Raw genomic sequence first — 23,996 nt, forward strand, 5'->3', positions numbered from 1 at the left:
ACCGCTAGTCTATTTTCTGTCTCTATGAATTTTTCTATTCTGAACAGTCCATATGAATGGAATCCTACAATATATGGTCTTTTGTGACTGGCTTCTTTCTCTTAGCATAATTTTTTCAAGGTTTCTCCATGTTGTAGCATGCATCAGTTCTTCATTCCTTTTTTTTTTTTTTTGAGACAGAGTCTCGCTTTGTTGCCCATGTTCGAGTGCTGTGGCGTGATCTTGGCTCACTGCAAGCTCCGCCTCCCAGGTTCACGCTATTCTCCTGCCTCAGCCTCCTGAGTAGCTGGGACTACAAGCGCCTGCCACCACACCCAGCTAATTTTTTTTTGTATTTTTAGTAGAGACGGGGTTTCACTGTGTTAGCTAGGATAGTCTTGATCTCCTGACCTTGTGATCCGCCCGCCTCGGCCTCCCAAAGTGCTGGGATTACAAGTGTGAGCCACCACGCCTAGCTCTTCATTCCTTTTTACTGCTGAATACTATTCCATTGCTACTTCCTTTCTGATATGTTCATGTCCTCCAATAACATTCCTTCAAGAGATTGAACTCTAGGGCCCCAGCAAAAACCCAAGAAGGAAACAAACAAACAAAAAAACAAAAAAAACCCCTGCCCTTCCTAGTCTACAATGTCTAAGATCAAACACAGGATCTGTTCAGATTTTTTAGAGAAAAAAAAGATAAAGACTGTGAAACCATTACATTAGTAACAAAATACATCTTTTTTTTTTTTTTTTTAAATCAAAATCCTACAGACCACAACATGATTCAAAGGGAAAAGAACTTTAGATCAAACTGTCGATGACTCTGCAAAGATGTGCTGGGTGAGCCCATTCAGTGCACCAATAATCTGAATATGGCAATCCCGCCTCAGCTGTAAGCTGACACGGACATGGTTCAAGCCATAAGGAGTCAGACCTCAGTTCCAGCTTCCCTCAGGCAGACATTCTTGCCATGCTGAGTAGTTGGCTGATAGCTCCATGGATAACAATCCCCATGGTCCATGCTTTCACAGCAAGAAAATAAATCACAAACACCAATTACACTCCAACCCTTGCTCCTCAGCACCTAGGATCACATCCAGCTGATTCTGACTCTTCCAAGACCCCACTCCGTTTCCTTCTCCATCTTCTCCAGGCTCACTCTGACATCCCGCCAAGGCTCCATCCTGTCTTCTTCTCAATGGACTCCTCTTTTCCTATGGCTCCCCTCAACCCTTCTTTGTCCTCCTCACTCTCCATCCTTTTTCAGTCTTGTCGCCATTTCCTATCTCTCTCAACCTCTTCCTTTCTCTTCCCTATTTTTCTTTTCTTTTCTTTTTTTTTTTTTTTCCTGAGACAGAGTCTCACTCTGTCACCCAGGCTGGAGTGCAGAGCCGCGATCTCGGCTCACTGCAACCTCCGCCTCCTGGGTTCAAGCGATTCTCCTGCCTCAGCCTCTCAAGTAGCTGGGATTACAGGCACCCGCCACCACGCCCGGCTAATTTTTGTGGTTTTAGTACAGACGGAATTTTGCCATGCTGGCCAGGCTGGTCTCGAACTCCTGACCTCAGGTGATCCACCTCGGCCTCCCAAAGTGCTGGGATTACAGGCATGAGCCACCGCACCTGGCCTCAGCTTGAGTTTTTAAATTTCTCCTTCTTCCATTGCTTCTCCTGTCTTTTCTCCTTTCTCATCCCTTACCCCCGACTCCTCTCCCTCTCCTCTCCCTCTTTTGAAAGTTTTCTATATTACCTAGTCCCCAGTGCTTGCTAAAGAAACCTTTGAAAGTACATAAAAGTGAAAATAAGCAATTTTTTTCACAGGCATGCTGCCCCTTCCTGAGCATGTCTAGGTAGGAATGTGAGCTATATATGGATTATTGTGAAAACATTGGGATCTGGCTGTAAAAATAATAGAAGTAGTGATAATAATAGATAAAATGGATCGATATTTTCTGTGTGCCAGGTACTATGCTAAGAGCGTTTCATATTTAGCACTAGTACTATCATTGTTCCCAATTACAGATGAGAAAGTAGGCTTACAAAGGCCAAGTAATTTGTCCTATGTCGCAGTTAGTACAGAAATGGGAGAGCCAGGATTTGAATTTGAGTCTTGACTCCAGAGCCCCTGTACAGCCTCTCCCCTGTGTGGAGTAAAGTGTTTACACACAGTGTCCATTCTCCCTCTGCCTTGGGAACAGTTCCGCTGGACATTAACGCCCCTATCATTGATAGCCTCTGTGCAATATTTGGAGACAGGGGAACTGGTGAATATTTGGAAATGGGAAATCCCAAGTGAGTACTCGATTCACTCCTTTGGAAAAGGACTCTCTGAAGCCTGAGAGCCAGCTATCCTAACCTGTGTCCAGGGACCAAGGGCTAGCCCCCAAAGACGCTGCCCCTGGGGATGAGGGGGTCCCCTATAGCCCCGGATGCAAATGGTCAGTTGTAACAGTGGTCATTCGTAGGACATGGGCTAGATACCAGGTGATTTATAGGCATTATTTCAATCACCTCTCACAATAACTCTAGAAGGTGGGTGAAGTGATTTGCCCAAAGCCAGTGTTGTTAGGATTCAAATCCAGGCCTGTCTAATGCTGGAAGCTGTGGTACATTTCCACTTTGCCCTTTGATTTTCTGTAAAAGTATAACAGGCATTAAAAGTGAGCCTCTGTTATATGCCAGGTACTGGGCTTCTTACATATATTATTGAACTGAATTTGTGCAATAATCCTTTCGGAAGGATATTATGAGCTGGACACAGTGGCGCACATCTGTAATCCCAGCTACTCAGGAGGGGAAGATGGGAGGATCCCTTGAGCACAGGAGTTGGAGGCTGCAGTGCACTATGACTTGCCTGGGAAACAGAGCGAGACCCCATTTCTCTCTCTCTCTTTTTAGAGATGGAGTCTTGCTCTGTTGCTCAGGCTGGAGTGCAGTGGTGTGACTATGGCTCAATGCAGCCTGGAACTCCTCGTCTCAAGCAATCCTCCTACCTTGGCTTCCCAAGTAGCTGGGATTTTAATTTATTTTGAGATGGAGTTTTGCTCTGTCGCTCAGGCTGGAGTGCAGTGGCATGATCTCGGCTCACTGCAAGCTCCGCCTCCCAGGTTCATGTCATTCTCCTGCCTCAGCCTCCTGAGTAGCTGGGACTACAGGCCTCCGCCACCATGCCCGGCTAATTTGTTGTATTTTTAATGGAGACGGGGTCTCACCATGTTAGCCGGGATGGTCTTGATCTGACCTCATGATCCACAACCTCAGCCTCCCAAAGTGCTGGGATTACAGGCGTGAGCCACCGCGCCCGGCTTGCCCAGGCTAGTTTTAAACTCCTGGCCTCAAGCAATTCTCCCACCTGAGCCTCCCAAAGTGCTGGGATTACAGACATGAGCTACTGTACCTGACATTTAAAAAACTTTTTGGCCGGGCGCGGTGGCTCAAGCCTGTAATCCCAGCACTTTGGGAGGCCGAGACGGGTGGATCATGAGGTCAGGAGATCGAGACCATCCTGGCTAACACGGTGAAACCCTGTCTCTACTAAAAAATACAAAAAAAAACTAGCCGGGCGAAGTGGCGGGTGCCTGTAGTCCCAGCTACTTGGGAGGCTGAGGCAGGAGAATGGCGTGTACCCGGGAGGCGGAGCTTGCAGTGAGCTGAGATCCGGCCACTGCACTCCAGCCTGGGCGACAGAGCATGACTCCGTCTCAAAAAAAAAAAAAAAACAAAAAAACAAAACAAAAAAAAAAAAACTTTTTTTTTTTTTTGTATTTTTTGTAGATACAGGGTCCCACTATGTTGCCCAGGCTGGTCTCAAACTCCTGGTCTCAAGTGAGCTTCCCTCCTCAGCCTCCCAAATAGCTGAAATTACAGGCATGAGTCGCCATGCCCAGAGCCATCTCTTTTTAAAACATAAAGAGAAGCCGGGCGTGGTGGCTCACGCCTGTAATCCCAGTGCCTTGGGAGGCCAAAGTAGGTGGGTCACCTGAGGTCAAGTGTTCAAGACCAGCCTGATCAATGTGGTGAAACCCCGTCTCTACTAAAAATACAAAAATTAGCTGGGCGTGCTAGTGCATACCTGTAATCCTAGCTATTGGGGAGGCTGAGGCAGGAAAATCACTTCAATCCAGGAGACAGAAGTTGCAGTGAGCCAAGATTGCGCCACTGCATTTCAGCTTGGTGACAGAGTGAGACTCTGTCTCACCAAAAAAATACAAATAAATAAAGAGAAAAAAATAAGGATATTATTTCCCTTTTACAGATGAAGAAGCTGAGGTTTAGATAAGTCCAGTAATGAGGCTGGGTGCTGTGGCTCACGCCTATAATCCCAGCACTTTGGGAGGCCGAGGCAGGTGGATCACCTTAGAACCCGAGGTCAGGAGTTCGAGACCAGCCTGACCAACATGGCAAAACCCTGTTTCTACTAAAAATACAAAAATTAGCTGGGCCTGGTGGTGGGCACCTGTAATCCCAGCTACTCGGGAGGCTGAGGCAGGAGAATTGCTTGAACCTGAGAGACGGAGGTTGCAGTGAGCCGAGATCTCTCCATTGCATTCCAGCCTGGAAGACTGAGCGAGACTCCGTCTCAAAAAAAAAAAAAAAGAGAGAGAGAGAGAAGTCCAGTAATTTACCCAAGGTTGCATACTCTGTAAAAAGGAGTAACAAAATTCACATTGCAATTTATTGACTCCTAAATATATGCCCCGTTTTCTACCCCATGTCAGGGGCCAAAGTTTTCAATTTGGAATGAGGACTTGGACCAATGCTGGCTTTAGCCCAGCAAGCACTTGTTTAGGGAACAGGTAAGAGCTCAGATTTGTCTGAACTTCCCTCAGGACCCCAGGTTCTTGCTTTGACACCCACTATGGGGTAAACCAGAGCAAAGCCCTGAGAGGAGGCAGCTGTTCCTCTTTCTGCAAGAGGGTCACAAGGAAACTCTGTGATGTTTCCATTGTTGTGCTTTAGTCCCCCCATCCTGTGCATCTAGGCCCTGCTGAGCCTTTGGCTCTCTTGATTTTGTTTAAAAGAAAAATACCCCATGCCACAGACTCACAGGGGTGGAAAGGACTTTGAAGGGGAGTTATTAGTACAGCCTTCCATCTGATGCTTCACGGTGCCCCAGTTTCTTCCTCCGTCTCTCAAGATTTCACAAGGTAGGAGAGGTAAAATAGTAGGGGTGGTAGTATAAGAACTGGAATAAATAGTTTATGGTCCTGAACACTTTAGATCAGTAGTTCTTTTTTTTTTTTTTTTTTTGAGACAGGATCTTGCTCTGTTGCCCAGGCTGGAGTGCAGTGACACGATCATGGCTTACTGCAGCCTTAACTTCCTGGGCTCAAGCAATCCTCCCACCTTGGCCTCCCAAGAATCTGGGACCACAGGCACACACAACCACACCCAGCTAATTTTTGTATTTTTTGTAGAGATGGAGTTTTGCCATGGAAATTTGCCCAGGCTGATCTCGAACTCCTGAGCTCAAGCAATCTGCCCGCCTCAGCCTTCTAAAGTGCTGGGACTGAGCCACAGTCATGAGCCACCACACTCGGCCCCTAGCAGTTCTTAAAGTGTGGTTCGGGGACCCCTGTGAGTCCCCAAGATCTTTTCAGGGGTCTGCAAGGTTAAAACTATTTTCTTGGCTGGGCACGGTGGCTCACGCCTATAATCCTAGCACTTTGGGAGGCAGAGGCAGGTGGATCACGAGGTCAGGAGATGGAGACCATATTGGCAAACACGGTGAAACCCCGTCTTTATTAAAAATGCAAAAAATTAGCCGGGTGTGGTGGCGGGCACTTGTAGTCCCAGCTACTCAAGAGGCTGAGGTGGGAGAATGGCGTGAACCCAGGAGGCAGAGCTTGCAGTGAGCCGAGATCCCGCCACTGCCCTCCAGCATGGGCGACACAGCGAGACTCCATCTTAAAAAATAAAAAAAACTATTTTCTTATTAATACTAAGATGTTATTTACCTTTTTCATTCTCATTCTTTCACAGGTAGACAGTGGAATTTTCCAGATGCTACACAATATGTGATGTTGCAACAGATTGGAGAAGCAAATAGGAGAAGCAGATCTTCTATGGAATCAGAAATTAAATTTGCAAAAATGCAAAACAATGGGACGCTTACTATTTTTTTGGGAAATATAATTATGGTTAATTAAAATGTTATTTATGTCATATGTAATGGTTTATTATTTTTTAAAATGAATTAACTGTCTTTAAAAGTTCTCAGATTTAATTTCTGAGCAAATACTGATAGATATTACCAACAATAAACAAAAGCTTTGTGGTGTCCTCAATACTTTTCATGAGTGTGAAAGGACTCGTACACCAAAAAATTTGAGAACTGCTGGTTTAAATAATCATTAGCATCACATTGACATTGTAGCAGACCTAACTGTGAGTGCTGCAAAAGAATTTCTAGAATCATAGGCCTCACTAATTGGAATTTCCAGTGAGAAAAACCAGTAACAGCTAGGTCCTCTCACCCCAACAGGACCCAGAGACAACAGCACAGAAGTCTAAACCTGGCCAGGCACAGTGGCTCATGCCTGTAATCCTAGCACTTTGGGTGGCTGAGGCAGGCAGATCACTTGAGGCCAGGAGTTTGAGACCAGACTGGCCAACATGGAGAAACCCCATCTCTACTAAAAATACAAAATTAGCTGGTCATGGTGGGGCACACCTGTAGTCCCTGCTACTCGGGAGGCTGAGGCAGAGAATTGCTTGAACCCAGGAAGTGGAGGTTGCAGTGAGTTGAGATCGCACCACTGCATTCTAGCCTGGGCAACAGAGTGAGACTGTTTCAAAAATAATAATGATAAAATAAAAGTCTGAACCAGAGTCTGGCTAAGCCCTATGATATCAGACATAACAAAGAGTACATGCATTTGTAGAAATGATTAGGGATGGGATATTTTTATGCTTTTTGGGGGGAGGGATGATTTCATTTAGAACATGATAAGGATCTGTACATTTATTCAAGGTCCCAAGGATTTGCATGTAAGTCAGATTCACAAAACAAATTGATAAAGTTACTTCTATGCTTTTTTTTTTATTTTTTGAGATAGAGTTTCACTCTTTTTGCCCAGGCTGGAGTGCAATGGTACCATCTCGGCTCACCACAACCTCCACCTCCCAGGTTCAAGCGATTCTCCTGCCTCAGCCTCCCCAGTAGCTGGGATTACAGCCATGCGGCACCACACCCGGCTAATTTTGTATTTTTAGTAGAGATGGGATTTCTCCATGTTGGTCAGGCTGGTCTCGAACTCCCAAACTCAGGTGATCAGCCAGCCTCGGGCTCCCAAAGTGCTGTGATTACAGGCATGACCCACTGCGCCCGGCCCCCCATGCTTTTTTAAAAAATTAACAAATAATAGTTGTACATATGTATGAGGTACATAGTGGTATTTGATCATGTAATGTATAGTGATCAGATCAGGGTAATGTTCGGCTCTTTTTTTTTTTTTTTTTTTTCTGAGATAGAGTCTCACTAAGTTGACCAGGCTGGTCTTGAACTCTAGGCTCAAGTGAGCCTCCTGCCTCAGCCTCAGTTGCTGGGATTACAGGCAGGCACCACCGCATCCAGCTTTTTTTGTACCTTGTCTCAACCTTATCAAGATATACTTGAGGCACATTAACTTGCATATATATAACGTGTACAATTTGGTCAGTTTTGACATACGGTTATACCTGCAAAACCATTATAACAATCTTATAACAATCAAGATTATCAGCATTTCCATCATACCCTAAAGTTTCTTCATGTTCCTTTGTAATCCCTCTCTCCTCTGCCCCATCCCCAGGCAACCACTGGTCTGCTTTCTATGACTATTGATTAATTTGCACTTTCTATCATATCATATACATGAAACCATAGAGTACATACTCTTTTGTCGTCTGGCTTCTTTTGCTGTGCATGATGATTTTAAGATTCACTCATGTTATTGTTGGAATGAGATTTGAACTGAGTGACTTTAGGGAAATTGCTTAACCTGTCTGTGCCTTAGAAAACAAACAATAAGGCTGGGTGCAGTGGCTCATGCCTGTAATCCCAGCACTTTGGGAGGCCAAAGAGGGTGGATCATGAGGTCAGGAGATCAAGACCATCCTGGCTAACACGGTGAAACCCCGTCTGTACTAAAAATACAAAAATAATTAGCCAGGTGTGGTGGCGGGCGCCTGTAGTCCCATCTACTTGGGAGGCTGAGGCAGGAGAATGGCGGGAACCCGGGAGGCGGAGCTTGCAGTGAGCCAAGATTGCTCCGTTGCACTCCAGCCTGGGCAACAGAGCGAAAAAAGAAAGGAAACAATAAATAATTTCTACCTTGCATAGTTGTGAAGACAAAATGAGTAATGTAAGTAAATAAAACATGTAGCTCAGTTCCTGGTACTTACTGGGTGTTTGACAAATAGCAGCTATTTTTGAATATATGTTTGGGGTAGGAATTAAGGAGTGTAACTAGTACAGCATGGGGATAGGGGAGAATCTTGTTTAGACTAATTTGATTCATGGCTCAGGTTTAACTATTTGTTCAACATTTCTCACTTGCACACCTAAAACTTCCACACATGCCAACCTAACCAGGAAATTTTTCTTCAATGAGGGCTGGGCTGGGGACATGGAAATTTGTATCTTTGAAAGCCCTACCGATTTGGAGTTACCCTGTTGGAAAAAACCAAAATCCCACTAGGCTGCTTTGAAAATGGAAAAGGTGTATTCTTCCTTCACACTCATTGATTTCAAGTCCAACAGGCCAGATTTGCTCAAGCTTGGAATGAAAATTCCTTGCTTGGGGATGGGGCAAACTTCAGAAGGTTCCTGGCCAGAGGAAGTAGTAAAGCAAGGTTTTCTGTGTGACTCCTTGTAGCCAAACTTAGGTTGGAACAGATGTGGTCAAGCTGAGAAGTTTCTCAGAGAATCCAAACAGGATTCCCTGCTTGTCCACCTTTCCATGTACCAAGGGCCATGAGGACTTGTTACAATCAGATTGTGTTTGCTACAGGCAACTGCAGCTTCTTGCATCTTCATACTGCTGGGAGGTAGCTGCTTTTTCCTAAGCGTGAAGACACAGCCTAAGAGAAAAAAAACACACATACACAAAGAGGACATGAGAGAAGAAGAGAGAAGGGAGGGTGAGAGAGAGTTGAATTGATTGCCGTCTGTTCAGGTCTAGCTGGAAAACACAATGAAGTGAAAAGGCTTCTTGGTTGGTGTGCTTCTCTTCATTTTTTTTTCCCAGGGTTTGAAGTGGGGAGGGAGGGATGGGAAAAAAAGAAAGAAAGGAAGAGGAGGAGGACTGGCATGGCCTAAGCCCAAGCAGAAGCAGCACGGAGCCTTCAGCCTTAGGAAAGGGAAAGTCATTTGGGGATTCTGGTACCCCCTTGGGTCATCCCTTACTGACCAATCCCTTCCTTCTATAAAAGACTGTGGCTGAAGGTGATGCTGCCAATAGTGCATTTTAAAGAAAGAAAAACCAAGTGGCTGAAGCCTACTCATCTCTGCCTTAGGAAAAAAAAAGCAACAAAACAAACACCATACAATTTTTCTTCCACTTGGTGGTGTGTTGAGTGTTTATTCTGGTTTTATTTTTTTCCAGCATAGAGTATTTGCCAACTTTTATCTTGTTCTTAGTTTGTGTTAAACATTATCCTAAGTGTTTTACTGTGTTATCTCCATTAATCCTTGCAACAACCTTGTGAGGTGTTGGTTCTATTATTAGTCCCATTTTACAGATAAAGAAACAGAGGCTTAGAAAGATTAAGGAAAGATCCTAAGGTCATATAACTAGTAAGTGGCAGAACAGGCTTCTTCCCCACCAGTCTGGTCTCTAAGCCTGCACTCTTAAGTGCTGCACTATGTGGATATTTAGATATAGTCTCTCAAACAGCTCACAGTTTATTATTACTAGGGAAGGAGGGTTGGAGCTAGGGTGGAGGGAGATGGATAGTCACATATGGAAGCAGCCACAGTACAATGTGTTACAGGCAATCCTAGCAAGTTGAAATAAGTTCTTGAAATAAAGATCAAAGAAGAGAATGATTTTTCTAGAGACTTGGGATGATAGGGAAAATAAAGTCTTTACTTTTTAAAAAATTAATAGGTGACTTTTATTTTCTTATTTATTTATTTATTTCATTTTATTTTATTTTTGAGACGGAGTCTTGCTCTGTCACCCAGGCTGGAGTGCAGTGGCGCGATCTCGGGTCACTGCAAGCTCCGCCTCCCAGGTTCGCGCCATTCTCCTGCCTCAGCCTCCTGAGTACCTGGGACTATAGGCACCCACTACCACGCCCGGCTAATTTTTTTTGTATTTTTAGTAAAGACGGGGTTTCACCATATTAGCCAGGATGGTCTCGATCTCCTGACCTCATGATCCGCCTGCCTCGGCCTCCCAAAGTGCTGGGATTACAGGCATGAGCCACCATGCCCGGCCCTTCTTTTTTATTTATTTTTTAAGAGATAGGGCCCTACACTGTCACCCAGCCTGGAGTGCAGTGATGTGATCATAGCTCACTGCAGCCTAAACTCCTAGGCTCAAGTGATCTTCCTGCCTCAGCCTCCTGGGTAGCTGGGACTACAGGTGCATGCGCCACCATGCCCTACTAATTATTTTTTTTTTGGTAGAGAATGGGTCTTGCTATGTTGGTCAAGCTGGTCTTGAACTCCTGGGCTCAAAAGTCCAAAGTGCCTTGTCCTTCCAAAGTGCTGGGACTATAGGCATGAGCCACCACACCTGGCCAATATGTGACTTTTTAGAAGGCTAAAAGTGCCAGAGAAGAGCTGGGTAAGAAAAGGGGTTTGGGGGGTGGTTAAAAGTTCAAGCTGTAGAGCTTACTGCCTGGTGTCCAACTCAGCTCTGCCACTTAATAGCTCTGTCAAGTTACTTGCCCCCTCTGAGATTCATCTACAAAATGAGGACACATGCCCAGGTGCAGTGGCTCACACTTGTAATCCCAGCACTTTGGGAGGCCGAGGCGGGCGGATCACCTGAAGTGATAACTCAACAACAAAAAGACAAACAACTCAATTTAAAAATGGGCAAAGGGAGGCTGGGCGTGGTGGCTCACGCCTGTAATCCCAGCATTTTGGGAGGCCAGGGCAGGCAGATCATGAGGTCAGGAGTTTGAGACCAGCCTGGCCAATATGGTAAAACCCTGTCTCTACTAAAAATACACAAATTAGCTGGGTATGGTGGTGTGCACCTGTAATCCCAGCTACTCTGGAGGCTAAGGCAGGAGAATTGCTGGAACCCGAGAGGTGGAGGTTGTGGTGAGCCGAGATCGTGCCACTGCACTCCAGCCTGGGAAACAGAATGAGACTCCTTATCAAAAAAAAAAAAAAGGGCAAAGGGGCCGGGCATGGTGGCTCACGCCTGTAATCCCAGCACTTTGGGAGGCTGAGGTGGGTGGATCACTAGGTCATTAGTTCAAGACCAGCCTGGCCAATATGGTGAAATCCTGTCTGTATTAAAAATACAAAAATTAGTGGGTGCAGTGGCGGGCACCTGTAGTCGCAGCTACTCAGGAGGCTGAGACAGAAGAATTGCTTTAACCCAGGAGGTGGAGGTTTCAGTGAGCCGAGATTGTGCTACTGCACTCCAGCCTCGGTGACAGAATAAGACTCTGTCTCAAGAAAAAAAAAAAAAAGGGGGGGGGGCAAAGGACTTGCATAGACATTTCTCCAAAGAAGATATTCAAATGGCCAATAAGCACATAAAAAGATGCTCAAGGCCAAGCACAGTGGCTCACACGTGTAATCTTAATACCTTGAAAGGCCAAGGCACGAGGATGAGACCAGAAGTTTGTGACCAGCCTGGGCAACATACCAAGACCACATCTCTACAAAAAATGTATTAGTGGGGCCTGATGGCACATGCCTATAGTACCAGCTACTTGGGAAGCTGAGACGGGTGGATTGTTTGAGTCCAGTGAGCTATGATTGTGCCACTGCATGCCAGCCTGGCTAGAGTGGTTACTATTTAACAAACAAACAAGCAAACAAACAACTCAGTGATATGGTTTGTCTATGTCCCCATCCAAATTTAATCTTGAAATGTAGTTCTTATAATCTCCATGTATCATGGGAAGGACCCTGTGGGAGGTAATTGAATCATGGGGGCAGTTACCCCCATGCTGTTCTCATGATAGTGAGTGAGTTCTCACAGGATCTGATGGTTTTATTAATATAAGGGGCTTTACCCCTTTGCTCAGGACTTCTACTTCCTGCTGCCATGTGAAGAAGGATATATTTGCTTCCCCTTTCACCATGATTGTAAGTTTCCTGAGGCCTCCCCAGCCCTGCAGAACTGTCAGTCAATTAAACCTCTTTCCTTAATAAATTACCCAGTCTTGGGCAGTTCTTTATAGCAGCATGAGAAGGGACTAATACACCCAGAAAATAACAAGTGTTGGTGAGCATGTGGAGGAATTGGAGCCCTTGTGCACTGTTGGTGGGAATTTAACGTGGTATATATAGATGCTATGGAAGATAGTATGGAGATTCCTCAAAAAATAAAAAAATAGCCATATGGGTACCATGTGACCTAGCAATTCCACTTCTGGGTATATACACAAACAAATTGGAAGCAGAGTAACAAGCAGCCATTTGTACGCCCATGACCATAGCAGCATTATCTACAACAGCCGAAAGGTGAGAGTGACCCACATGTCCATCAATGGATGAATAGATAAATAAAATGGGATATATTCATACAATGGAATATTATTCAGCATTTAAAAGAAAGGAAGTTCTGATACATGCTACATCATGGTTTGAGGTTTTTCCTACCCAATTCTGCTTCCTTCCTCATTTAACTTTCACAGGGGTTACTGCCCCCAACCCCCAAAATCTTATTTTGTCTCTGCAACTGCTGCCCAGAGGACCCAACTGTCACAGAGTTCAATAATGAATACTTTTGCAGGATTTGTCTAGCCTGTCTGAAAATAGAAGGCCTAATTTTTCCTTCTTGTCATTCTACATATTTCTCTTTTTTTCTTTTTCTTTTTCTTTTTTTTGTTTGAGATGGAGTTTCACTCTTATTGCCCAGGCTGGAGTGCAATGGCACTATCTCAGCTCACCTCAACCTCCACCTTCCGAGTTCAAGCGATTCTCCTGCCTCAGTCTCCCGAGTAGCTGGGATTACAGGCATGCGCCACCACACCTGGCTAATTTTTGTATTTTTAGTAGAGACGGGGTTTCTCCATGTCAGGCTGGTCTTGAACTCCTGACCTCAGGTGATCCCCTGCCTTGGCCTCCTTTGTATATGTATGTATATCTATGTATGCATATCCCAAAGTGTTGGGATTACAGGCGTGAGCAACTGCGCCCGGCCTATTCTACATCTTTCTAAACATATTCCTAGTATCTTAAATGACAGATTAGTAGCACTCTATTATTATTATTTCTTTTTTAATTAAAAAAACCTTTTTTTGGCTGGATGTGGTGGCTCTCACCTGTAATCCCAACACTTTGGGAGGCTGAGGCAGGTGGATCACTTGAGGTCAGGAGTTCAAGACCATCTAGGCCAACATGGTGAAAGCATCTCTACAAATACAAAAATTAATTGGGTTTGGTGGCATATGCCTGTAATCCCAGCTACTTGGGAGGCTGAGGCAGGAGAATTGCTTGAACCCGGGAGGTGGAGGTTTCAGTGGCACCATTTCAGCTCATTGCAACCTTCACCTCCCAGATTCAAGCAATCCTCTCACCGCAGCCTCCTGAGTGTCTGGGATTACAGGTGTGTACCACCACACCCCACTAACTTTTTTGTATTTTTAGTAGAGATGGGTTTTCACTATGTTGGCCAGGCTGGTCTCAAACTCGTGACCTCAAGTGATCCACCTGCCTCAGTCTCCCAAAGTGCTAGGATTACAGGCATGAGCCACTGCACCCGGACTGTTAAAAAAAACTTCTGACTTTCGTTCTTGATTAAAGCACTCGATGATTTAGCATTTATTAAATATTCACTGTTTAACATTATTCACTCAAACCTGTATTTGGAGGCCTTCCATTTCTTTTATCATTTAATTCTCAGGTGAGTCCTGTGAGATGAGGAAACAGAGTCTTGAAAGGTTAGGTGATGTATCCAAGGTCACATTATCAGAGGATGCCAGGTAGTTTATTCATATGTGGTTTTCACCCACTCAGAGAGTCCTGCCTTCCTGTCTAGAACCTCCCCTGCCTCCATTATTCTCTATTCCTCTGCCAAATTTTGTATTTCACTATAGCATTTACCGCTGTTTGAAGTCACCATTCTCTGTGTTTATGGAGGACAGAGGGTCTGTCTTACTGAATGCTGTATTCCCAGAACCTAGAACAGAATCCGGCAAAGAGTCATTGAAAGGATGCTTAAACTCACCTTTTTTAAAAACAAAAAAAAAACAAAAAAAAAAACAGAATCTCACTCTGTAGCTCAGGCTGGAGTTCTGTGATTTGATCTAGGCTCACTGCAACCTCCGCCTCCCAGGTTCAAATGATTCTCCTACCTCAGCCTCCTGAGTAGCCAGAATTACAGGCGCCCACCCCTACGTCCAGCTAATTTCTTTTTTTTTTTTTTTGTATTTTTGGTAGAGATGGGGTTTCACCATGTTGGCCAGGCTGGTCATGAACTCCTGACTTCAGCTGATCCACCCTCCTTGGCCTCCCCAAGTGCTGGGATTATAGGCGTGAGCCACCGCACCCTGCTAAACTCACCTTTAAGGCATGTTTATATTCATTGTTTTAAATAATAGGTCAAATTTGAATAACACTCTACAGTTTACAGAAACTGTGTTTCCGCTGGCTGTCACCACCCTTGGTCGCTGGCTGTCACCACCCTTGGTCGTTCTCACAGAAGCCTTTGGGGCAGGCCCAGCATGGTTTACTCCTTCTTCAGGGTCTGCTCAGACTTGCTGGTGCTTCAGCCTGGGATGCCCCCAGTTCTTTGCCTGCATCACTCTCTGCCTCCTTCTTTTTTTTTTTTTTTTTTTTTTTGAGACGGAGTCTTGCTCTGTCGCCCAGGCTGGAGTGCAGTGGCCGGATCTCAGCTCACTGCAAGCTCTGCCTCCCGGGTTCACGCCATTCTCCTGCCTCAGCCTCCCGAGTAGCTGGGACTACAGGCGCCTGCTACCTCGTCCGGCTAGTTTTTTGTATTTTTTAGTAGAGACGGGGTTTCACCGTGTTAGCCAGGATGGTCTCGATCTCCTGACCTCATGATCCACCCGTCTCGGCCTCCCAAAGTGCTGGGATTACAGGCTTGAGCCACCGCGCCCGGCCGCTCTGCCTCCTTCTATGTCCCTTCCTCAGGAAGGCTGGCCCTGGTCTTGCAGCCCAGGTCAGGAACCCTGCGACACACTCTCTTCTCCCTTTGTAAGTCTCTTTGTGGCCCTAATCACAATGGTAGTGAAATAACTATGCCAGTATTTTATGATAGGCTCCCTGACTAGCCAATGCTCCACGGGGACAGGACCTTGTCATGCCTGTATACCTCACACACTCCTCACTGGGCCTGACACAGAGTAGGTGCTCATTAGATGCATGTGTATTTGTATATGCATGTATATCTATGTATGCATATAAAATGAATTATTTCCAACAAATAGGCAAGGAGATTGAAGCTCTATGGTCTCAGCCAGGGGTTCCCAACCCCCTAGGCCATGGACTGGTACCAGTCTGTGTCCTGTTAGGAACCTGGCCACACAGCAGGAGGTGAGCAGCGGGCATTACTGCCTGAGCTGCATCTCCCATCAGATCACTGGCGGCATTAGATTCTCATAGGAATGTGATCCCCATTGTGAATTGTGCATGTGAGGGATCTAGGTTGTCCACTCCTTACGAGAATCTAACTAATGATCTGAGGCGGAACAGTTTAATCCCAAAACCAGCCCCTCCGCCCCATCCATGGAAAAACTGTCTTTCATGAAACCTGTTCCTGGTGCCAAAAAGGTTGGGGACCACTGGGCTAAGCCACTGGCTTGAAAACTTTTTTGTTAGTTTCCTATAGTAGAATGTTTATTGTTCATTATGACCCCAGGAAACATACATACACACATGCACTTCCCCTTACTGTGGACTAAGTCCTGGTATTTTCTACTCTACTCAATTTATTTTATTAAAATATTTTTAGAGCCAGGCGCCGTGGCTCACCCCTGTAATCCCAGCACTCTGGGAGGCCAAGGCAGGCGGATCACCTAAGTCAGGAGTTCGAGACCAGCCTGGCCAACATGGTGAAACCCTGTCCCTACTAAAAATACAAAAATTAGCTGGGCTTGGTGGCTGGAGTCTGTAATCCCAGCTTCCGAAAGGCTGAGGCAGGAGAATCGCTTCAACTCAGGAGGCAGAGGTTGCAGTGAGCTGAGATCAAGCCACTGCACTCCAGCCTGGGCAACAGAGCAAGACTCCATCTCAAAAAAAATTTTTTTTTTAGTTCCAGTCTATTTCACTGATTTCATGACCCACTAACATCGGTAGAAGCTTAGCCAACGTGACTTGTTCAAGGTCACATAACTAGTAGAGTGGTGGAAGCCAGTATTCTCCCGCCTATTACATTCTGGTGGGTTTCTTGCCCTAAGGCAAAACTAAAAGTTTTGTGTCAGTTTTGATAACAAAGGAAAAAATTCATTCTTTTACTTCTCAGTCACAGTTCAGGCAAGGCTGGTCTTACCATCTGTAGGCATTTCAATTTGGTTCATCGAGATACTTCAGCTTTCTGCAATGTAGCTATCCAGAAGGTTCCTCCTAGAAGCTCCAAAGGGAAAGATTTAGTCCTAATGGGTGGCACACCCAGACTTGCTGGAATTCTCATCCAAATTACACAAAACATTAACATATGGACAAAGGCACATGGCATATTAAATGATTTACTGGGGTCAAAGATCAAGTCAATGGCAGGCCTAACGTTAACCTGTTGCACATCCTCAGAGTCTGCTGGGCTAAGACACAGGGAAGCCTTGGCTAGGCCAGGCCCAGCAGCCCGGACCTGGTCAGTCATCAGCAAGTTAATCTATAACGGCACCTTCTTTTCCTACCAGAGGGAAGTTTGACTTGAACTTTTGGGAGACCTGCCTTCTTGGAATCCAGATTCCTCTGCTTCAGAGGCTAATTTAGCTGGTGTTGGGCGCAGAAGCCTAGAGAAAGCCGAAACTTGTTTATTTGTTCTTTTATTCCTGGATTTATAATTTGACCTAATATACTGTACGTCTGTACATGTGTTGATCTCAGAAAATGTTTGAGCTGCCTGCTGCTCAGGCCACGTTGGCAGACAGCTGTTAAAGCCATCAGCAATGTTTGCTTCCAGTTACAAAAGAAAACATTCTCTATTTGGGGCTATGTTGTTGTTTTTTTCTTTCCTGATTTAAAAGGGGAAGTATGTTTCCCAGTAGAGATGTGGGGCTGCCCCCATCCCCTTCTAGAGCTAAGAATGACTAAGAAAACTTTTCAGCACACCTGGCTCATCATCTTTCTAATATTCATAGTCTTTTTCTCTCCCTGTGGAAGTATCCTTAGGGGCTTTGGTTTGAAATTATTTGAGCAACTGAGCAGGTTTCTCTCCTTTCCCTGGGGACACCAGTTTATGGTTTGACATCTCCCTCAAACTCTGGTGTGTTTTTAGCTAAGAAAGATCAGGTTTTGTCCCATTATCAGGTGCACTGACAAAATAACTGCTGATGGGAGTAAGAAAACACGAGTAATTCTAACCCCTGCCCAGAACCTTTGAAGGAATGCACAAACTCTGACCTTGCTTTGGTGCTTTGGAGAGACCATCTGGGGAAAACTTCATTTCCAAAAATATGTATGAATTTGAGAGTTCCTCTGGCTGGGATGGAGGAAAAGCCATATGGTAAATGGCTGGGGCCGGGGGGGGGTGGGGGGGTGGGGGGGGTGGGGGGGGGTGGGGCGGGGGGGCGGGGGGGCGGGGGGAGGGGTCACATATGCAAATATTTGTTTCAGAGAAAACAACTCAAATCAGAGTTGTCCATGATACGTCCACCCTTAAATGTCTGACCTGTGCACTGGGGAGGAGCAGGGAAGGAGTAGAGATAAAGGGGAATGAAGAACAGAGAAGCCAGACAATGGCCGGGAAACAGGCCACAAAGGCAGGACACTGGCTGTAGGCTGGAGGTACTGCTGGAAATGTCAGACTGAAGTTCAGGAACCAGCTGGAAGAAAAAGAGGCAGAAAGGTTTGAAAATGAGGAATGAAGTCTCTGAGGGAAATTTGGCTGCCTAAATGAGAGAGACTTGGAGAAAAAAAATGGCAACAAATAGTACCTCAGAGGAATCCAGGGACTATTAGAACCGCTCAAAAAGCCATTTTGACTCAAAATTGAAGATGAGGTCTGGGCTACTACATGGAAAGGTCTCAACAATCCCAGGATTTCTGGCTAAAGGACACAGTCAAGTTGAAACTGCAAATCACCAAGCTAAGGTGTTCACTTGAACCACATGACTCCAAGAAATAAGGCTTATAAATTGTTATCTTTTTTTTTTAAAATTTCAAATCCCACCCAGGCACAGTGGCTCACACCTGTAATTCCACTTTGAGAGGCCAAAGCAGGAGGAATCTCTTGAGCTCAGGAGTTCAAGACCAGCCTGGGCAACATAATAAGACCCCATCTCTATTAAAAAAAAAAAATTTTAGGCCAGGCGCGGTGGCTCACGCCTGTAATCCCAGCACTTTGGGAGGCCGAGGCGGGCGGATCACAAGGTCAGGAGATCGAGACCACGGTGAAACCCCGTCTCTACTAAAAATACAAAAAATTAGCCGGGCGCGGTGGCGGGCGCCTGTAGTCCCAGCTACTCAGGAGGCTGAGGCAGGAGAATGGCGTAAACCCAGGAGGCGGAGCTTGCAGTGAGCCGAGATCGCGCCACTGCACTCCAGCCTGGGTGACAGAGCGAGACTCCGTCTCAAAAAACAAAACAAAACAAAAAAAAAATTTTTTTTTTTTCAATGAGCCAGGCATGGTGGCGTGCAACTGTAGTCCTAGCTACTCATGAGGCTGAGGTGAGGATTGTTTGAGCTCAGGAGGTGGGGCTTGCAGTGAGCTATGATCATGCCACTGCACTCCAGCCTGGGTGACAGAGCAAGACCCTGTCTCAAAATAATAATAATAAATAAAACAAAATAAAATAAAATTCAAATCCCAATTGTTCATTTCTGGTATTTAGTATATGACAGCAACTGGCTTTTGTATATTGATCTTGTAACATAGACTCTCTCTCCCTTTATTTAGATCTCTGATTTTCTTCACCAGTGTTACGTAGTTTTTCTCATATAGATCCTGTGTTTATTTTGTTAGATTTGGGCCTAAGTGGCTTTTGTTTTGTTTTGATTTTTCTTGGTGCTATTGTAAATGATATTGTTTTTTACATTTCAAATTCCAATTGTTCCTTGCTGGTCTTTAAGAAAGCATAAGAAACAAGGTTTTTTTCTTCTTAACTGCCATTCTGAGTTTGTACCCAAAACCACTCCTAGTGAGGGAAAGCTGGGGCAGGATGGGTCAGTAATCACAGCTGTCCCCTTCCCATCTTTCCCTCCCCTTCACTCTGTAAATGTTTGTTTATTTCATTTGACTGAGTTGATGTTATGCTAAAGAACAGCCAGGGAAGAGAGGTACTGTTAAGAAATAGGGGAAAATTCTAAGTCCCAAGGTTAAGATCACTGGAGAAGAGACATTTGAACTCTTAGTGTTTGAGACAGAATGGAGGGTGTGGGAAAATTAATAGGAATAGCATAGTGAGAGAGAGGGGGTTTCACCAAATGAGGTGGGGAGGCTGGGCGAGGTGGCTTATGCCTGTCATCCTAGCACTTTGGGTGGCCAAAATGGGCAGATTGCTTGAGCCTAGGAGTTTGAAACCAGCCTGGGCAATGTGGTGACACCTTGTCTCTACAAAAAAAAAAAAACAAAATTAGCTGGGTGTGGTGGTGCATAACTGTCGTCCCAGTTACTCGCGAGGCTAGATGAGAGGATCACTGAAGTCGAGGAGACAGATGTTTCAGTGAGCTGAGATTGCACCACTGCACTCCAACCTGGGTGACAGACAGATCCTGCCTCAAAAAAAAAGAGACGGGGAAATAGATACCTGATAAATATGATACCTAGGATTACATGTAACCATCTACAAAAATAGTATATGAATTGAGTTCAAACTCCCATTTTTGACCCAGAATAATTAGAGTATAAATAAGTTTTTTTTTTTTTTTTTTTTTTAAATAGAGATGGGCGTCTCACTATGTTGCCCAGGCTTGTCCCAAACTCCTGAGCTCAAGCAATCCTCCTGCCTTGGCTTCCAAAGTGCTGCGATTATAGGCAAGAGCATGGCCTAAGTCGTTGCTGTTTTACTGTTTATGCCAATGCTTGTTTCAGAAAAACAAGAAGATTGCGAATGTGACAGTCTCTGTGCAACTTGGAGTTTGCTGTTGATATGAGGCTTATTGGTTGTGAGAAAGTAGGACTTTCTGTGGAAATTGGGATGAGAAAAAAATGAGAAGATTCTGTACCTCACCTTTTCTCACAGTGCCTGGCAAGTTACCTAGGAAGTAGTGTTCAATAAATGCATATTGAACGAATCTGGAAGCAACTAGGCAACTTTGATCTTAGCATCCAAGTGTGGGATGGTGGGGCAGAGTTGAGTTTAAGCAACTGTTATCAACAGAATCTACAGCAACAGCTGAGTCAGGATTCATTTGGCTTCCTAGAGTTGTTTGTTTTTAAGACACTTTTGGCCTGGCGTGGTAGCTCAGCCTATAATCCCAGCACTTCTCTGGTGGGGCAAGGCAGGAGGATAGCTTGAGCCCAGGGGTTCAAGACTAGCCTGGGCAACATAGCAAGACCCCATCACTACAAAAAATAAAAAATTAGCTGGGCATGATGGCTCACACCTATAGTTCCAGCTACTCAGGAAGCGGAGGTGGGAGGATTGTTTTAGCCCAGGAGGTTGAGATTACAGAGAGCTGTGATCATGCCACTATACTTCAGCTTGGGTGACAGAGTGAGAACCTGCCTCAAAACAAAAACAAAAACAAACAATGAAACACACACACAAAGTAAAGAAAAGAAAAGAATTTTTTTTAAGAGACAGGGTCTCGCCATATTGCCCAGGCTGGCTTTCAACTCCTGGCCTCATGCAATCCTCCTGCACTGGCCTCCCAAAAAAGTGCTGGGATTACAGCCTGAACCACCATACAAGGCTGGCTTCTAAGAGTTTTTAATGAGACAAAGGGTAGAGCTATACTCTGTACAAAAAGAGTGTTGCTTACTCAGTGACCAAGGAAGCTGAGAGACATGGTTCTGCCTTGGATTGCAGGTGAACTATCTGTGGACTCACACCTTCCCTAAGTCTGAAGAATGCCTGCTGAGCTGTCAGGATGAAATGTGTAGCTGGGAGGTATGCGGGTGTGCTAGAGAACCGGGTAGCGATAGGATGTCCCTCTGAATCTCTTCTAATCAGCATCCCCTGTGATTCTTTTTTTTTTTTTTTTTGAGACAGAGTCTCGCTGTGTCACCCAGGCTGGAGTGCAGTGGCGCGATCTCGGCTCACTGCAAGCTCCGCCTCCCAGGTTCACGCCATTCTCCTGCCTCAGCCTCCGAGTAGCTGGGACTACAGGCGCCCGCCACCACGCCCGGCTAGTTTTTTGTATTTTTAGTAGAGACGGGGTTTCACCATGTTAGCCAGGATGGTCTCGATCTCCTGACCTCGGCCTCCCAAAGTGCTGGGATTACAGGCTTGAGCCACCGCGCCCGGCCCCTGTGATTCTTTTGGATTGTGTACAGCTGTACTCCAAGATGCCCTTGAGCTGTGGCGAGTGTTGTGCCCTTTGCTGGAGGGAGTCTAGTTCATGGTGACCACAGGGGGACACCTCCTGGGGTGCCAGAGCCACGGCTTGGAGCAGAAGTCCCTGAGCCTTAAGGGATAGGGACAGAAGGTCACCACAGAGGTAACAAGTGTAGTAGAGGAACCATTTCTAAGAGATCTGCTCTGAGTCACAATTAATTAAGGCGTAGGGGAAAGGGCACCTTCTTACCAATGCCCAGGTGTCATTCCGGGCCCCAAGAAAATAATTCACACAAATTTCTCACCTGGAGCGTTTCTCCACGAACTGGCATATTGTTTGTGTTCCTTTCATGCCCCCAGAAACACTGAAGAGGTTTCTTTGGGTGGTTACTATACCCAGGAACACTGGCATTTTCTTCTTAGGCAAGGACCTCAAATTCAACCATAATACTACTTTAGAGACTAACAAATGTTCATGAACAGTTAAATACAGAAGAAGTTTTTATGATGGGAGCCCATGAGCATGAACTTTGCAAGCAGTAGATCGAGTTCAGTTTCCAGTTTTCCTGTACATTAGCTTTGGGTCCTTGGACAAATCACTTGACCTTTCTTAGTCTTCGAGAAATAGGGATGATGAGAATAATAACATCCTTTCTGTTAACTTTACAGGCTACTGTTGTAAGCTAGGAGGTGCTGTGCATTCATTTTAATTATTGTTAGGACAAACTGATATCAGGGCTCTCTGAAAACTGCCTCAGGAGAGAGTCCATTTAGAAGGACTGAGGCAAGCCTTATGGACCTACTGACACAGGCAGGTCATGAAGCACAGGGAAAGTGAAAAGGGTCAGTCATAAATACTTAGGGTCAGGCACAGTGGCTCACGCCAGTAATCCCAGCAATTTGGGAGGCTGAGGCAGGCAGATCAATTGATGTCAGGAGTTTGAGACTAGCCTGGCCAACATGGTGAAACCCTGTCTCTAATAAAAATAAAAAATAAGCCAGGTGTGGTGGTGTGCTCCTGTAAACTCAGCCACTTGGGAGCCTGAGGCAGGAGAATCCTTGAATTTGGGAGGTGGATTGCAGTGAGCTGAGATCGCACCACTGTGCTCAAGCCTGAGCAACAGAGCGAGACTCCGTCTCAAAAATAAATAAATACGTAAATACTTAGCATATACTATGTGGCAAACATTCTTGATATGGAGGTGGAAAAGTGGGGTTGGGGGAAGAAATAGTAGATGGCAGATAGCCGGGTTCAGTGGCTTACACCTGTAATCCCAGCACTTTGGGAGGCCGAGGCGGGCGATCACTAGGTCAGGCGTTGGAGACCAGCCTGGCCAACATAGTGAAACCCCGTCTCTACTACTCTACTAAAAATACAAAAAATTAGCCAGTTACGGTGGCGGGTGCCTGTCATCCCAGCTACTTGGGAGGCTGAGGCAGGGAATCGTTTGAACCCAGGAGATGGAGGTTGTAGTCAGCCAAGATCTGCCATTGCACTCGAGCCTGGGCGACAGTGCGAGAATTTGTCTTTAAAAAAAAAAAAGTAGGCCGGGCGCGGTGGTTCAAGCCTGTAATCCCAGCACTTTGGGAGGCCGAGACGGGCGGATCACGAGGTCAGGAGATTGAGACCATCCTGGCTAACAGGTTGAAACCCCGTCTCTACTAAAAAATACAAAAAGCTAGCTGGGCGAGGTGGCGGGCGCCTGTAGTCTCAGCTACTTGGGAGGCTGAGGCAGGAGAATGGCGTGAACCCGGGAGGCGGAGCTTGCAGTGAGCTGAGATCCCGCCACTGCACTCCAGCCTGGGCAACAGAGCCAGACTCCGTCTCAAAAAAAAAAAAGTAGAAAGTTTGGCTCCTTGACAGGTCACTTGGAGAAGAAAAACACACTGTCAAAAGTATGACTAACACCAGGTAGTAATGACCAATGCCAAATCAAAAGAAAAGTCAGGGAGTGCTTTGGATTGGTGTGGGAAGGCTTTCAAGAGGGATAAAACATATTTGCTTTGATGGATGGGCAGGATTCAGATACGAGAAGACTTTTTCAGAAAGAGAACAGTTTGGAGCAAAGGCTCAGAGGCCAAACAAGACCTTTGTATTATCTATCAAACACTCAGTATATATCCAACACTGCGCTAGCTTCCTTTACATACTGTTGTCCAGTTTAACATATACATAATAGTACAACAAATTAGGCTTTGTTATCCCTATTTTACAAATGAGGAAACCGAAGCGCAGCAAGATTCAGTATTTTGCCCAGGGTCCTAATAAAGC

The 23,996-nt window shown here is 45.5% G+C and overlaps 1 long non-coding RNA gene across 1 annotated transcript in view; it reads right to left on the reverse strand.

The window, feature by feature from the left end:
* LOC139356202 (uncharacterized) overlaps positions 1-17,782 on the reverse strand; it is a 35,583-nt gene extending 17,801 nt beyond the window's left edge. Inside the window, exons 1-2 of the long non-coding RNA XR_011607686.1 lie at positions 17,688-17,782; positions 16,615-16,688 (exon numbers count right to left, since the gene is read on the reverse strand). This is a non-coding gene — a long non-coding RNA (uncharacterized lncRNA). The remainder of the gene's footprint in view (positions 1-16,614; positions 16,689-17,687) is intronic.
* Positions 17,783-23,996: the final 6,214 nt, after the last annotated feature.

This window comes from Macaca nemestrina, chromosome 9 (assembly GCF_043159975.1).
Source record: "Macaca nemestrina isolate mMacNem1 chromosome 9, mMacNem.hap1, whole genome shotgun sequence".
NCBI classification, from domain to species: Eukaryota; Metazoa; Chordata; class Mammalia; order Primates; family Cercopithecidae; genus Macaca; species Macaca nemestrina.